Genomic DNA, 18,214 nt, shown 5'->3' on the forward strand with positions numbered 1-18,214 from the left:
TGTATTTTTTTATTTATTTATAATTTTATTTCAGCATTTATTTAATATAGAATAACCACGTCGCTTATTTAATCATAAATAAAAAAAAAAAAAAAAAAAAAAATTATTCTATAAAAAGCATTTTCATTCCAAAATACTGAAATCGCCATTAAATAACCTGGAAAAGGGTTGATATGGCGTATAAGCAAAAGGCAGACTAAGAAATCAAGGGCAGATAATCGGAAATCTTGATTGTCTCCCTTGACGAACTTGTCTCCACGGAATTTCACGAGTGTTGTGGTCGGCGTTACGGAAATTACCGACCGTTTACTGATTTTATTTGTTTAGTTTTTTTCACCTTTGTTTGGTTGAGAGATGTTTGAGTACTCGTGCAGTTTATTGACCACCGGTGTGAAATATTAACGTCGTATTTATGTGTGCTTTCCACCTAACAGTCGAATGACGTTAAAATTGATTTACACACTCACTTGTAAAGTCGCCAATAGTAAGATGTCCAAAAATTACGAAAAAAGTTTACTCATTTTATTTGTTTAAATATTATATGTAGACTTTCACCTAACAAATTAAAAAATTAGAAGACGTTAATTTAGATTTAAATTAAAAATATTTGTCTGTCTGTCTGTCTATCTATCTAGCTGTACTGTATCTCTCCAACTACATCCTCTGTCTGTCTGTCTCTTTAACCTCGCATCGGCTCTCTGCTTGGTTCCTTATTTCAGCCCACCAAACTGGATATAATTTCCGTGTTTTTATTAAATTAAACATGTTTATTTAGCTCGAAAAAACAGTGTTTACCGATATATTGGAAAATTCAAAATGGCGACCGACTCTATCTTTAACACGGTAAGTTCGGAAAAAGATGTAATAAATAATAAACCAGACAAAATACTGTTAGAAATTCGCTCAATATATGTTAACGTGACATAACTTGACATATATTGGGTGGTTTTTTAATAGTATTTTGTCTAGTTTATTATTTATAACACCTTTTCCCGAACTTACCGTGTTAAAGAGACAGTCGGTCGCCATTTTGAATTTTCCAATACATCGGTAAACACTGTATGCTTTTCGAGCTGAATAAACATGTTAAATTGAATAAAAACACGAAAATTATATCCAGTTTGGTAGAAAAGTAATTTATCTTGCCTTTGATAACATTTATTTGTTATATATTTGTTTATTGACAACTTTTTCGAATCTATGTGTACAGTAATACAAACCCTATAATTATTTCATGTCATTAAACGAAAAAAAAAAAAAGAACAGATACTACACGTTTCCTTTTTTTACAGATATCATTGTCAAATAAAATGTATATTTATTTATAATTTGTTGTATTTTTAATCGTTTGCTGCAAACTTTAAATCGAGTATTAATCTTCTGTTTGAGAATATGTGTTAAATTATCGATGGTTTTATATTGTATTTTTTTATTTATTTATAATTTTATTTCAGCATTTATTTAATATAGAATAACCACGTCGCTTATTTAATCATAAATAAAAAAAAAAAAAAAAAAAATTATTCTATAAAAAGCATTTTCATTCCAAAATACTGAAATCGCCATTAAATAACCTGGAAAAGGGTTGATATGGCGTATAAGCAAAAGGCAGACTAAGAAATCAAGGGCAGATAATCGGAAATCTTGATTGTCTCCCTTGAAGAACTTGTCTCCACGGAATTTCACGAGTGTTGTGGTCGGCGTTACGGAAATTACCGACCGTTTACTCATTTTATTTGTTTAAATAATATTATATGTAGACTTTCACCTAACAAATTAAATAAGAAGACGTTAATTTAGATTTAAATTAAAAATATTTCTCTGTCTGTCTGTCTATCTATCTATCTAGCTGTACTGTATCTCTCCAACTACATCCTCTGTCTGTCTGTCTCTTTAACCTCGCATCGGCTCTCTGCTTGGTTCCTTATTTCAGCCCACCAAATTAGTTCAGTTTTTTTATATTTTTTTTTTATTCATAATTTGATTTCAGTATTTATTTAATATAGAATAACCGGGTGTGTATTAGTACTGGACTGGACACATAGATTCGAAACAGTTGTCAAAAAACAAATATATAACAAATAAATGTTATCAAAGGCAAGATAAATTACTTTTTTACCAAACTGTATATAATTTTCGTGTTTTTATTAAATTAAACATGTTTATTCAGCTCGAAAAAACAGTGTTTACCGATATATTGGAAAATTCAAAATGGCGACCGACTCTATCTTTAACACGGTAAGTTCGGAAAAAGATGTAATAAATAATAAACCAGACAAAATACTGTTAGAAATTCGCTCAATATATGTTAACGTGACATAACTTGACATATATTGGGTGGTTTTTTAATAGTATTTTGTCTAGTTTATTATTTATAACACCTTTTCCCGAACTTACCGTGTTAAAGAGAGAATCGGTCGCCATTTCGAATTGATATTTAAAAAAAAAAAAAAAAAAAAGAATCCTAGCTACTGAGTTGTAGTCGACAATCGTAACATATCCCAAAATTACGAAAATGCAATCATTAAAGAATTTCCTAATTTTTTGTTTATTACAACAACATTGCAAGAGTAAGATTAGTAAATGTGGATGTGTATTTTCCCCCCTAAAGTCCAACCCTATCCTCACCGTGGTAGGGGGGTGTAACGTTGTAGTTGAACAACAACTACACGGCTAAATGGGCTCTGGCAAAACAAAATCCAGGAAATGACGTCCGTCATCTGGTCGTCTTTTTATACGCTTGCATGTGGCGAGCAAAGAAGACGTGTTAAGGAAGGAGCAGGCTGAAAGGAGAACATTCCCCGAACAAAAAAAGAAAAATGGGCCTTACCCTATCCCTTTCCCTTATCCTAACCCTAACCCCTCCCGTTTGCTTCCAAGGCCCCATTTGAGCGTGTTCTCCTCCGCAGGCCTGCTTCTCCAAGTTTCCCCGACTTTGCAGGTAACTGGTTTGGAGGCTTTCTAAAGCTCTTTTATCAGTGTCGGGGTGTTGAGTCCACACTTCCAGCTCAACAAATACCTGCAGTGCAAGGTGCGCTTCTCCGAATTTCCCCGAAGAGGGAGCGACACGTGCTCGTGTTTCTACTGTGTAATGCATGCGTGCCTCCACTTGACTACGGATGACTAGAGTAATACTAAAATAGTTTGTGTGTGCTCACAAGCTGCTTGAAGGGCGCTGGTAATATTATTCCTACTATCTATCAACTACGAGCTGGGGCGGTAATGCAATGATGGACCTCCGATTAATAATATCCGATACGATAGTAGGAATGGCAGTTTTGTGAGCTTTCATAGGCTCTTCCACATTCACGCACAATCTTGTGGTATCTCTCTAGGAATCCTGTTGGGTAGAGAGAACAAGAAGTCCCTTCCCTCGTTTTGGAAGGTTGTTCGCAGCAACGCTTGTTTTATATGGTGCCCTCTTTAGGGAGTTCAACACCTTGTTGTACGGAACCCGATCAAAATCCAGTTAATGATGGCATGAGTTTGTTGCGTCCGTCATCTGGTCGTCTTTTTATACGCTTGCATGTGGCGAGCAGAAAAGACGTGCTCGAGCAGGCTGGAAGGAGAACACTCCCCCGAAAGAGAAAAATGGGCCTCCCTCTCTCCCGTGTGCTTCCATCAAGGCCCAAATTGTGTGTGTTCTCCTTCGCAGGCCTGGTCCTCCAACTTTCCTCGACTTTGCAGGTAACTAATCTGGAGCTTTTCTAAAGCTCTTTTCTCAGTGTCGAGGTGTTGAGTCAACTCCCAGCTCAACAAATACCTGCAGCGCAAGGTGCGCTTTTCCGAATTCCCCCGAAGAGGGAGCGACACGTGCTCGTGTTTCTACTATGTAATTCACGCGTGCCTCCACTCGACTACGGACGACTAGAGTAATACTGCTATTAGTTTGCGTGTGCTCACAAGCTGCTTGAAGGGCGCTGGTAATATTATTCCTACTATCTATCAACTACGAGCTGGGGCGGTAATGCAATGATGGACCTCCGATTAATAATATCCGATACGATAGTAGGAATGGCAGTTTTGTGAGCTTTCATAGGCTCTTCCACATTCACGCACAATCTAGTGGTATCTCTCTAGGAATCCTGTTGGGTAGAGAGAACAAAAAGTCCCTTCCCTCGTTTTGGAAGGTTGTTCACAGCAACGCTTGTTTTATATGGTGACCTCTTTAGGTAGTTCAACACCTTGCTCTCCTTGACTCTTCTCATTGTCGAGGTTCTGAGTCCGGTTCCAGGTGTACAAATAGGTGCAAGTCTGGATAGGGAATCTCCCCAAGTGGGTGAGCCTACGCTCTTTCTTATCAGGCGACACGTGCTCGTGTTACTACATAATGCATGCATGGCTCCATTCGACCAGGAACGACTAGAGTAATACTACCATTAGTTTGTGTGTTCTCACAAGCTGCCTGAAGGGCGCTGGTAATATTATTCCTACTATCTATCAACTACGAGCTGGGGCGGTAATGCAATGATGGACCTCCGATTAATAATATCCGATACGATAGTAGGAATGGCAGTTTTGTGAGCTTTCATCACCTCCTCCTCATTCACGCACAATCTTGTGGTATCTCTCTAGGAATCGTGTTGAGTAGAGAGAACACTTCCGTTTTCTGCTCCGCCTTTTATTCCGAGTAGAAACCGCCTTTTTCGGAGGATGTTCGTAGCAATGCATGTTTTATGTAGCGCTCCACTTTGGGGAGATCATCACCTACCTGGCCAGACTGTCCTTTCCTGTACGGTACCTGGTAACTAGTGGATTCCACCCTTTCCCTCCTTTTTCAGTTTGATGGCGACCACGACCAGCCAGAGGTGAGTAAAGCATCAAGCGTTTCTTCTTTTCGGTTTCAGTTTTTGTAATTGACAAGTTTAATTTTCCTCTTTTGTATTACTGCAGCTTCTAGTTAGAATCAGCACAAGTCCTCAGTTAAGTATTTCTTTCGTTGTGTTGCTAGTGATTAAAACGAATTCCTTTCTGCTTATATTTCCTTTAACCAACTTTAGCAAGTCTAACCAAAAATATTCACCCATGCTTGATCATAACCAGAATTATTTTTCTGTTACAGGTATTTTATTTTATTACTACATAATGCATGCATGGCTCCATTCGACCAGGAACGACTAGAGTAATACTACCATTAGTTTGCGTGTGCTCACAAGCTGCTTGAAGGGCGCTGGTAATATTATTCCTACTATCTATCAACTACGAGCTGGGGCGGTAATGCAATGATGGACCTCCGATTAGTAATATCCGATACGATAGTAGGAATGGCAGTTTTGTGAGCTTTCATAGGCTCTTCCACATTCACGCACAATCTTGTGGTATCTCTCTAGGAATCCTGTTGGGTAGAGAGAACAAGAAGTCCCTTCCCTCGTTTTGGAAGGTTGTTCGCAGCAACGCTTGTTTTATATGGTGCCCTCTTTAGGGAGTTCAACACCTTGTTGTACGGAACCCGATCAAAATCCAGTTAATGATGGCATGAGTTTGTTGCGTCCGTCATCTGGTCGTCTTTTTATACGCTTGCATGTGGCGAGCAGAAAAGACGTGCTCGAGCAGGCTGGAAGGAGAACACTCCCCCGAAAGAGAAAAATGGGCCTCCCTCTCTCCCGTGTGCTTCCATCAAGGCCCAAATTGTGTGTGTTCTCCTTCGCAGGCCTGGTCCTCCAACTTTCCTCGACTTTGCAGGTAACTAATCTGGAGCTTTTCTAAAGCTCTTTTCTCAGTGTCGAGGTGTTGAGTCAACTCCCAGCTCAACAAATACCTGCAGCGCAAGGTGCGCTTTTCCGAATTCCCCCGAAGAGGGAGCGACACGTGCTCGTGTTTCTACTATGTAATTCACGCGTGCCTCCACTCGACTACGGACGACTAGAGTAATACTGCTATTAGTTTGCGTGTGCTCACAAGCTGCTTGAAGGGCGCTGGTAATATTATTCCTACTATCTATCAACTATGAGCTGGGGCGGTAATGCAATGATGGACCTCCGATTAATAATATCCGATACGATAGTAGGAATGGCAGTTTTGTGAGCTTTCATAGGCTCTTCCACATTCACGCACAATCTAGTGGTATCTCTCTAGGAATCCTGTTGGGTAGAGAGAACAAAAAGTCCCTTCCCTCGTTTTGGAAGGTTGTTCACAGCAACGCTTGTTTTATATGGTGACCTCTTTAGGTAGTTCAACACCTTGCTCTCCTTGACTCTTCTCATTGTCGAGGTTCTGAGTCCGGTTCCAGGTGTACAAATAGGTGCAAGTCTGGATAGGGAATCTCCCCAAGTGGGTGAGCCTACGCTCTTTCTTATCAGGCGACACGTGCTCGTGTTACTACATAATGCATGCATGGCTCCATTCGACCAGGAACGACTAGAGTAATACTACCATTAGTTTGTGTGTTCTCACAAGCTGCCTGAAGGGCGCTGGTAATATTATTCCTACTATCTATCAACTACGAGCTGGGGCGGTAATGCAATGATGGACCTCCGATTAATAATATCCGATACGATAGTAGGAATGGCAGTTTTGTGAGCTTTCATCACCTCCTCCTCATTCACGCACAATCTTGTGGTATCTCTCTAGGAATCGTGTTGAGTAGAGAGAACACTTCCGTTTTCTGCTCCGCCTTTTATTCTGAGTAGAAACCGCCTTTTTCGGAGGATGTTCGTAGCAATGCATGTTTTATGTAGCGCTCCACTTTGGGGAGATCATCACCTACCTGCCCAGACTGTCCTTTCCTGTACGGTACCTGGTAACTAGTGGATTCCACCCTTTCCCTCCTTTTTCAGTTTGATGGCGACCACGACCAGCCAGAGGTGAGTAAAGCATCAAGCGTTTCTTCTTTTCGATTTCAGTTTTTGTAATTGACAAGTTTAATTTTCCTCTTTTCCATTACTGCAGCTTCTAGTTAGAATCAGCACAATCCTCAGGTAAGTATTTCTTTCGTTGTGTTGCTAGTGATTAAAACGAATTCCTTTCTGCTTATATTTCCTTTAACCAACTTTAGCAAGTCTAACCGAAAATATTCACCCATGCTTGATCATAGCCAGAATTATTTTTCTGTTACAGGTATTTTATTTTAATAAAAATTAACAAAATAATTAACATACACTCAGTAAAATGCAATGTACTAAAGTAACATAAATAAAACAAAAACAAAATGTAAAAATAATAATGCAAAATACAAGTAGTTATTACAGGTTTCAACAGCAACAGCCATGACCCTGTCATCCCAATATTGGATGCAGTTCCAGAAAGTCATAAAGTAAGTATTGATATCTTCTTCTAATTATAATTTTTTAAAAAAAGAAAATTTCACAAAAAATAAAATACTGTGATCTAAAGGAAAATAAACCGAAAACAAAATGTAAAAATAATAATGCAAAATACAAGTAGTTATTACAGGTTTCAACAGCAACAGCCATGACCCTGTCATCCCAATATTGGATGCAGTTCCAGAAAGTCATAAAGTAAGTATTGATATCTTCTAATTATAATTTTTTTAAAAAAGAAAATTTCACAAAAAATAAAATACTGTGATCTAAAGGAAAATAAACCGAAAAAAATAAATGTAAAAATAATAATGCAAAATACAAGTAGTTATTACAGGTTTCAACAGCAACAGCCATGACCCTGTCATCCCAATATTGGATGCAGTTCCAGAAAGTCATAAAGTAAGTATTGATATCTTCTTCTAATTATAATTGTTTAAAAAAAGAAAATTTCACAAAAAATAAAATACTGTGATCTAAAGGAAAATAAACCGAAAACAAAATGTAAAAATAATAATGCAAAATACAAGTAGTTATTACAGGTTTCAACAGCAACAGCCATGACCCTGTCATCCCAATATTGGATGCAGTTCCAGAAAGTCATAAAGTAAGTATTGATATCTTCTTCTAATTATAATTTTTTAAAAAAAGAAAATTTCACAAAAAATAAAATACTGTGATCTAAAGGAAAATAAACCGAAAACAAAATGTAAAAATAATAATGCAAAATACAAGTAGTTATTACAGGTTTCAACAGCAACAGCCATGACCCTGTCATCCCAATATTGGATGCAGTTCCAGAAAGTCATAAAGTAAGTATTGATATCTTCTTCTAATTATAATTGTTTAAAAAAAGAAAATTTCACAAAAAATAAAATACTGTGATCTAAAGGAAAATAAACCTAAAAAAAAATGTAAAAATAATAATGCAAAATACAAGTAGTTATTACAGGTTTCAACAGCAACAGCCATGACCCTGTCATCCCAATATTGGATGCAGTTCCAGAAAGTCATAAAGTAAGTATTGATATCTTCTTCTAATTATAATTTTTAAAAAAAAGAAAATTTCACAAAAAATAAAATACTGTGATCTAAAGGAAAATAAATAAAACAAACAAACCAAAAAAAGAAAAAAACAATTAAAAAAAAAGAAAAAGTTATTCAAGTTTTCAGCACCAGCAGCAGCAACACCCATGACCCCTCTCATCCCCATCTTGGAAGCAGTTCCAGAAATTCCTAAAGTAAGTAATAATATATTTTTTTTTTTATAAGCAACTCCAACTTCCCATCGAATTCATAAAGGTTTCATTTATTGTATCAATGTGTCTTGGTGGTGCTGCAACCACTACCTTGATTTATTTCTAATTTTCTAGTGATTGTTGAGACTTCAGGACTCTAAACCACCTTTTAGCACTTGTTTTGTACCAGCTGCTGAATTTGCTTTGTTTTAGATGGGTTTCAGTTAATTTCTTAATTTACTTGATTTCTTTTTTGTCTAATGACTTTTGATGATTCCAGCTTCTAATTAGCCCTTTCTTTTCTTGTTCTCCAGTACCGTTGAACATTACTCGCTTTTTTCGCACCTGATAAATTTTGCTAATTTCTTTTTTCTCTTTTTGTTCCAGACTTTATCCTGTCTATTAACTTTTATTCTCTTTCTAGTTCTCTTGCAGCGTTGAACATTACTTGTTTTTTTAGTTATTTTTACTAATGAGTGTTGAGACTTGAAGATTCTAAAAGAGCATTTCTTTACAGCACCTGATGAATTTTTTCTTATAATGTCCTATTTACTTGATTTCTTTTTTGTCTAATGACTTTTGATTAGGGGTAGGCTATAGAAACAAAATTTTTCAAATAAATGCCAAAACTGGCTTATTACCTTCATTTATATGTAAATAGATGGGAACAAGTGATTTTGTTCAAACGGGTCAAAATTGGAGGGTCGCTGGCCCCAAACGTGATTTGACCGCGTCAACGCGTGAAAATAGCCCAAATTTCGGCCCCGAACACACTTAATCATTTATTGAAAGCCACAGGGTGCATTTTTTCGCTATAAATGCATTTGTATCATTAAATCTAACATTCCCATTGGCTATCCCACAAGTAGGGTTTTTTTTTTTTTAGGGTATCTCAGAGTCCAAAATGGGTCAAATTACCCCAAAATTAGCCAAAAATGGTCGGAAATCACAGATTTTCCAAAATGCACATCCCATGGGCTCAAAGACACCTCTACATGGCAGAAACTGTTGGGAAATGCTTGAAGCAGGCACTCTCCTAACTTTTGCACTGTTAATGAGGGGTATAAGGACCTTTAAAAGGGGCTAAATATGGCCGATTTAGCCAATGAGTCAAAAAGTCCCTAAGAATCAACATAGGTTGTCAAAAAGGGGCTTAATTTGAGTTATAGATGGAAAATTACCAAATAAGGAAATGTTTTCTTTCTGTATCAATGGAATGGCATCTTTAAATAGTCACGATAACATTGCATAGCATTAATTGTGAATTTGATTGAACTAAGATTATAATTACGACGATTGGACTTATCTTCTGCTTGATTCTCTTCCAACTGAGGCTGAATGTGTTCAAGCTGTGCAGCAACATCATGCTGCCAAATATGGTACCACGACACAGAAAAATCATATTGACCAGTTCTCCTTGCGATTACTACAATTGTGGCAGAAAGCCTTTGGAAGTGATGTTCGTTATGTTACAATACCTGGGATAAAACATAAACTTGATCGATGGCTAAAAATTTACGATAAAGATGTCTACGAAGCAAAGGGTTCCAGACGTGTGAATATAATTAAATGGAAACGAGAGCACCATGTCCTTCTCAATATACTTTCAAAAGATGTGAATCCTGATGAATTTGATGTACATGAACGAAGATTCTTTGCCGATCAAAAGTCTCTCTCTCTCGCAAATGGCTCATTGTGCCAGAGCATGATACCTCAAACAATTTGAACTACTCATTAAACAGATCGGGTACAATCCGTAGCACTGTCCCATGTACCGAGATCGCCAGCCAAACACATGTCACTTACAATCTGCGAACTGGTGCACGGAATTTCCAGGAGTCAATCAAAATAGCTGTAGCAAATTCCTGTGCTGCAGCCAACATTTAATGCATTATATTGATATTTTACTGTTGAATGATTTTAAAGTAATGTGAAGTGAAGCTGTGTCTTGAAATAAGAAAATAATTCCTTTGCTAATTACTCATAGCTTTTATCAAGTTATTCAATATATTGGTTACAAATCTAGAAATAGCGAATCGAGGGCCATTTTCATCAATTTTGGGGTAACTATGAGAACACTATGAATTCAGACTCTTCTTGGACAGCATTTTATTGACATTCAATGTTCAATTTACAATTAATTACTTTCTGAGAAGTTGATGTAGTAAAGTTACAATGTTTCTAAACAGTATCATTGATGAATGAACTAATGATTCATATGTTATGTACCGTAAAGCGTAATTTTGTCATTTTTGGATTGTTTTGACCCTTTTTACATCCCCCAAAGATCTCTAAATACAAATGGAAGTCTTCCAACTGTAAAAAGCCATACAGGAGTTTTTATAGGAGCCCGATGAGATATAATACCTGCATTTTGGGGATTATCCGTGATTTTCATTCATTTTTGGCTAATTTTTGGGTAAATTTGACCCATTTTGAACCCTTAAGATACCTTGAAAAGCCCTATATAGGTGGGATAGAATGTTAGATTTAAATTTATAGAGCCATTTATGGTCAAAAATTGCACCCTGTGTGTCTTGGGAGGTGCATTTTGGAAAATCCGTGATTTCCAACCATTTTTGGCTAGTTTTGGGGTAATTTTGACCCATTTTGGACTCTGAGATACCCTAAAAAAAAAAAACCCTACTTGTGAGATAGCCAATGGGAATGTTAGATTTAATGATACAAATGCATTTATAGTCAAAAAATGCATCCTGTGGCTTTCAATAAATGATTAAGTGTGTTCGGGGCCGAAATTTGGGCCATTTTCACGTGTTGACGCGGTCAAATCACGTTTGGGGCCAGCGACCCTCCAATTTTTTTGTTCCCATCTATTTACATATAATAAGCCACTTTTGGCATTTATTTGAAAAATTTTGTTTCTATAGCCTACCCCTATTTTGATGATTCCAGCTTCTAATTGGCCCTTTCTTTTCTTGTTCTCCAGTACCGTTGAACATTACTCGCTTTTTTCGCACCTGATAAATTTCGCTAATTTCTTTTTTCTCTTTTTGTTCCAGACTTTATCCTGTCTATTAACTTTTATTCTCTTTCTAGTTCTCTTGCAGCGTTGAACATTACTTGTTTTTTTTTACTTATTTTTACCATACGCACAGATTTGGTAAAGTTAGCCGAAAACAATTATATATAACATTTCTTCAGTTTGAACTCATTTTTGCCGAGAGAGATAGGTTTCCTTGTTCATGTGGATTTGTATGTAAATGCATGAACAATATGCTTTGTAATTATATACAAATATTTACATTACTATTTTTTTTTTTTTTTTTTTTATTACAATTTCACCCCAAACAAGGCACTTTGCCACTATCAGGGGGAAACATCTACTAGGGTACTATGTAGGGATTTGGGCAGGGAGGTGTTGGTTCACGTTGCACTTGAACTTATGCATGTCAGTACAGTTGGGGAAGCAGTGACCTGGAATGGAATTCCAAATTCTAGCAGTTCTGGGGAAGAAACTACTGGAGTAGAAAGATCTTTTAAATGTAGGGATCTCTACAGTGTGGGGGTGGGATTTTGCAGCTTGTCAGGTCTGTCGAGGGTGTTTACGTTGTGGGGGCACAAGTGCTTGCAGTTCATCAGAGCATTCACCATTATAATACTTGTAGAACAGGCAGAGGGATGCAACGTTTCGACGATGGGACAGAGGCTGAAGCTTAGATGCCAGTTTAGGGCCTATCAGATTTGCGACTCTCTTTTGAACCCTGTCAAGGAGTGAGAGACTAGTAGCCGATGCACCAGCCCAAATATGACAGCAATACTCCATACATGGGCGAATAGTGGCCTTGAGAGAGAGCCCACCTTCCTCGCAGCGGCCCTGGCAATGCTCTCGATATAATTGTTCCAGCTATAATTATCATTTTCATTATGGATCAGTAATATAATTTTACTACTGTTAATATATTCTAATAAATTATAATATATTAAATAACTATAAAAACTAAAACTAATAATTAAAAACAAAAAAAATCATGATTAGATACTAAAACATAACTTATAAATTAGCGCTAAATTAAATTATAACTGATCAAATAATAAACACTAAACCTCGACATAAATGTAAATATCAAAATGTTAAATTGTATAAATACTGAAAGATTAAACACTAATACTAAAATAATACTTTAAAACCAAAAATATACCAGAGAATAAGTGATAAGCTGTTCTAAAAATATCTTGCTGATCCATATAAAAAAATGATAATAATAATGGCATATTAAAAATTAGCAATTATTAGAATAACGATTGCGCTCAAATTCGAGTTTGCCCTTTACACGCCTTTGCAGTAATATTTATGCCCCAAAACTGAAAAATGTGGCTGATTACTTGGACCTGAAAGTTCTAAACTAGCATAATTGTCTGGCATCTCAGTACTTTGTACAAAACTAGCATTTTAGCCGTGGGAGTTTGGGGGTTTTGTGTTGAGCCAAACAAGGAAAAACGCGTGGTAGCAGGGAGGAAGGCTAGAACCCGTTACGTGTTTGCGTGTATGACCACTGGCAGTGACGTAGGTTTAAATTAAAGCTAGAGAAAAGAAAGCACGGCATGACTTACAAATACATCGTGGATTAAAGCAACCCCCTAGCTATTTGTCGCGTGAAGTAATAATTACACTTATATATATTTTTCCTTTATTTTTAACTTTGACACAGTAACCATTATTGATTAAGGGTCATATGAATTTATTACGTTAGATCCATGGCCAAGGAAACTATATCTAACATTTCAATGGTTTATACTATAAGTTGTACACTTTCACTTTTATAGATATATCCATTTCAAAATTACTCGGACTTGTAGCGACATGATTCCATTTCCGTTGGATTAAAACTTGTCTCTTTTTTCTTTTTTTTTTTTTTTTAGCAACCAGCCGAAACTTCTCCCAGAAGAAGACCACTCCCATCCAAAATTTCTACAAGAACAGGATAGCCGCCGCCACTTCAGGGTCCTGGATATGACCTTAAACTGTATCCGATGGTAAAGCTCCATAAGCGGGCTTGGGGAGTGTGGAGCCACCCTTTAATTACCATTGCTCCCAGGTCCACTCTGACCCGGAGTGGTAGTACCTGTTAGGGTCCCCACTGTGGGTTACATATTTTTCTTCTAATAAACCTTTTAAAACTATAAGTCTATTTTCTGTGTTATCTATTTGTTATACATCATGTTTATTGATATCTGGTAAACGATTTATAAGCCCCGAATTTAACTGTGATATTCGTTTTCAGCATACTCGAAAACATTAAAAAAAAATCGACATAGAATTACATATCAAATATAAAAAAAAAAAAAAGCTAACCCTGACCCCCAGCCCTAATCCATCCTAGAGACAATTTGATCAAAGAGGAGCAGCATGAATATCAGCAATAATGTATGCAAAAAAAAAAAAAATTACTTAATATTGGTTTGAACTATAAAGAACTCTGCACTTGGTGAGTTTTGGTCATTTTTGGATATATTACTATTTTCGGCATGACCATTAAATACTTAATATTGGTTTTGTCTTTAAAAGTCAAACAGCATTTTTGAAGTAGTTTTTAACAAACATACAAATTACTTTGAACTATAAAGAACTCTGCACTTGTAGAGTTTTCGTAATTTTTGGATATATTACTATTTTCGACGTGACAATTAACTACGTATGGAGGTTGGCTTTGTTTTAATATGCAGGGAGACGACGGTCTCATGACAGTCACCTCGGTCTTGTTCTAATTTGAGCCTGAACACTTGTTATGTTCCAAAGTAAATAAACGCTTTAAAATAAGTTAAAACAAAAAGAACTTCTCAGATATTAATCAAGGCAGATAATTCAAGTCAGAGTTACCTTTAGGAAACCATATGAAAATATACTCACAAATACATGTATATATATACATATATATGTGTGTGCTTTCTCAAGGGAGATAATAAAAATAAGAGTTATCTCCCTTGAAAATGTACTAACAAATATATATATATATAGTAATTTATGAAATATATATGGCGATTAAGCTACACTGAATATTCGGCGTTTCATCCACTATAGGATTTGTCAGGCTAACGAATCCTATAGTGGATGAAACGCCGAATATTCAGTGTAGCTTAATCACCATATATGTTTCATAACGAGCTCTACCAACGTATTGAGCAGTTTTGAAGTAAATACTTAAAGTTTATGCATAAATCTATACTTTCGTATATTAATTTTATGTGAGTAAATGAAGTAGTTATATATATATATATATACAACTTCTTAATTTACTCACCTAAAATTAATATACGAATATTCGTTTTCAGCATTCCTGACCAAATTGAGGGTTGGCCCCTTTCATATTCCGGCTGTACAAACATGGTCACCAGTGATTTACATGTCAAAATACACACATTAATAAAACTAGATCCAAAACTATTTGTCTCTGCTAATTTTCATTGCGATATTCGTTTTCAGCATACCTGAACAAACTACGGTTGGCCCCATGTTTAACTGGCTTAACAAAGTCACTTTTTCCTGATTAAAACATTTTAATTTGAACCAATGACCCAACGGGTCAATTTTTTCAAAATCTTTTTTTTTTTTTTTTTATTAATCTTTTTTGGGTTTGTATTACTATTATTATTGAACAACAATAAAGTATTTTTTTAACAAAATTCTCATTGCACCCCCAGGGGCTCTAAAGGGGTCAAAAATGCCCCAAAATGACACTTTTTCCCCATAACTTTGTATCCGTCCATTAGATTTCACTGAAACTTGGTCAAAATGTGAGGGAAATTGGTTTCAAATATACATTCAGTATCAAATATATATTCAGTATCGCTGACTCTGGCAAAATTCTGGTTTGCGTCCCCCCAAGAACTGGACTTAGTCGATTTTTGACAAAATTTAAAAACAAAAAAATTGCCTCACAGACCATGACACATTTTTGGTCATCGATCCCTCTAATTTCACTCGTAGAGAGGGGGGACACGCATGCGCGGCTTGTTACATTTACACTTTTATGGAGATCGTTAAAATCATATGAAAATTTTTTTTCAATTATTTTTGTGAAAAACATTTAATAAACAATTCTTAATTCATATTCGTATCACAATACAACAATGTCATTAGCCCGATAAATTTAATTTTTCTGATATATTGGTGTATGAAATACAGGCTTAAGGTTAAACATACAAAATATATTGGTCACCTGACTTATCGGAGAGGGACCTATGTTTTTATTGACGTCATTTTGTCCATTGTTTTTCATCTGGTAGTTTGGATGATTCCTGGATAGCCGTCCATTACTTTTTTCTGAAATGTTGCCACAAGTTGTACTTCAATACGTAGATGCTGATGCAATTCTTTATCTATATAAAAGCCAGGTACGTCCAAAGATGGCGTACTGTTGCCACATCTGGGCAGGAGCTGCTAGAAAGGAGGGGATGTCCTTTTCTCTTCTCTGCAACCTCTTTCTCACAGAAGAGATGCTGCGAGTTTGTTTCTGCTTTATCATTATTTTCATGGCAGGTGCTTGACTGAGCTCCAATCTATGCCCCCCCCCTCGCCAAACTTTCACAAGAAACACCCGTCTAGCAGAAAACACTATCAATAATTACCCCCACTCTTTATCTGTGCCTAAACCTAAACATAGATTCCATGAACAAAGCTTTCTCAGAACTGCACGCCTGTAGAATTGTCTTCCGTTTTCCTGCTTTCCAGCTGACTACAATATGGTTGTCTTCAAGTCTAACGTAAACAAGTTTTTGATGAGCTGTTCCATATAAGTTAACAAATTTACCGAATTTCCATTACTAACAGTTACTATATTGTCCAATTTCTACGGTACTCTTTAACCCTTATCCTCGAGTGGCCTCTTGGCCTTGAAAAGTGGTGATGTCTATGTAAAAAAAAAAAAAAAAAAAGTGTACAACAATAAAGTTAAACGCCCCAAAGTGGCAAAAAATGACACCTTTGCTCCATAACTCCATCCATTAGATTTCACTGAAACTTGATCAAAATGTGAAGACAATTGTTCCAACTATACATTCAGTATCGCTGACCCTGGCAAAATTCTGGTTTGTGTCCCCCAGCAGCTGAACTTAATCGTTTTTTTTTTTATAAAAATTAAAAACAAAAAAGTCGTCTCACGAAGCACGACTTATTTTTGGTCATCAATCCCTCACATTCCCCTCGTAGAGAGGGGGGGGGACACAACACGCGCGGCTTGTTTTTTTCTAATTATTTTATCATTGCAATAATTCCCAAATGATATCCATGATGTATGAAAATCTCGTTTGTACTACTATACACATAGATTTGAAAAAGTTGTCAAAAAAACAAATATATAACAAATAAATGTTATCAAAGGCAAGATAAGTTACTTTTCTACCTAACTGGATAATTTTTAATGTTTTTATTTAATGTAACATTTTTATTCAGCTCGAAAAACGTACAGTGTTTACCAACGTATTGGAAAATTTAAAATGGCGACTCTCTCTTTGACACGGTAAGTTTGAGAAAAGGAGTTAAAAATAAAAAAAACTATACAAAATACTGCTAAAAACCCACCGAATATATGTCAGCCTATGTCACGGTAACATATAATGAGCGAGTTTCTAACAGTATTTTGTGTAGTTTTTTATTTTTAACTCTTTTCCCCAAACTTACCGTTTCAAGAGAGTCAGGCGCCATTTTAAATTTTCCAATACATCGGTAAACACTGTTTATCGAGCTGAATAAACATGTTACATTAAATAAAAACACTAGAAAATTATATCCAGTAAGGTAGAAAAGTAACTTATCTTGCCTTTGATAACATTTATTTGTTATATATTTGTTTTTTTGACAACTTTTTCGAATCTATGTGTACAGTAATACAAACCCTCAAAATCTATATCAATATTCTTGAAATTTTTAAAGCAGTTAGAAAACACATCAAACTATAATTAGGAAGCTTTTTATTTCGTTATTTTTTTTTTTCTATTTATTAAGTGAAAGGTATTTTTTACGAGTTGCTCCAGCATAAACAGCCTATGGAATAAACATCTTCAACCTCGAAAATAGAAATCAACAAATTTATGGAATTTGGTGCTTCTGCATTTATTGAACCGTGTTATTTTTAAATAGTATTTTCAAGTTAAATTAAAGTTTTACGACATTTTTATTTTATTAATTTGTTAACTGATAGTACAGAATAGTTACAAAACACCCTCCTCTCCCCATGTTAAGAATGGCTTTCGAAATAATAGCATTATTATTTCAGCACGGTTCAATAAGTGCACAAGTACCTGGAATTTTCTTCGAAATTTCGTAACGCAGCTTATCAAATTAAAACTAAATATAACATTTGCTGACTTATTTTACCTGTTGAATACACATACCCACTAATATATATATATATATATATATATATATATATATATATATATATAACTTTCTGTAAGACATTTATTTGAAATGGAAACGGCATTTTGCAGTTAAGACAACAAAACAAAAATGAAGTAACGTTTCGTATTTCAATCCAGAGGTACGAAAAAGTTGTCAAAAACAAATGTTATCAAAGGTAAGATAAGTTTACGTTTCTACCTAACTGGATACTTTTTAGTTTTTTTTTTTTGTTTTTGTTTTTTTTTGCTTTTTTTAATGTCGAACTGAATAAATATGTTACATTTAAATAAAAACAGTAAAAACTTATTCAGTTAGGTAGAAAAGTAACTTATCTTGCTTAATGCTTTGCATAACATTTA

At 35.6% G+C, this 18,214-nt stretch overlaps 1 long non-coding RNA gene across 1 annotated transcript; it reads left to right on the plus strand.

Moving 5' to 3' along the window:
• Positions 1-5,884: 5,884 nt before the first annotated feature.
• Positions 5,885-13,642, plus strand: LOC145271078 (uncharacterized). Its single transcript, XR_013865683.1, has 2 exons — positions 5,885-6,803; positions 6,889-13,642. It is a non-coding gene; the product is annotated as an uncharacterized LOC145271078 (long non-coding RNA).
• Positions 13,643-18,214: the final 4,572 nt, after the last annotated feature.

This window comes from Euprymna scolopes, chromosome 46 (assembly GCF_053919585.1).
Source record: "Euprymna scolopes isolate OS-2025 chromosome 46, ASM5391958v1, whole genome shotgun sequence".
In the NCBI taxonomy this organism is placed as follows: domain Eukaryota; kingdom Metazoa; phylum Mollusca; class Cephalopoda; order Sepiida; family Sepiolidae; genus Euprymna; species Euprymna scolopes.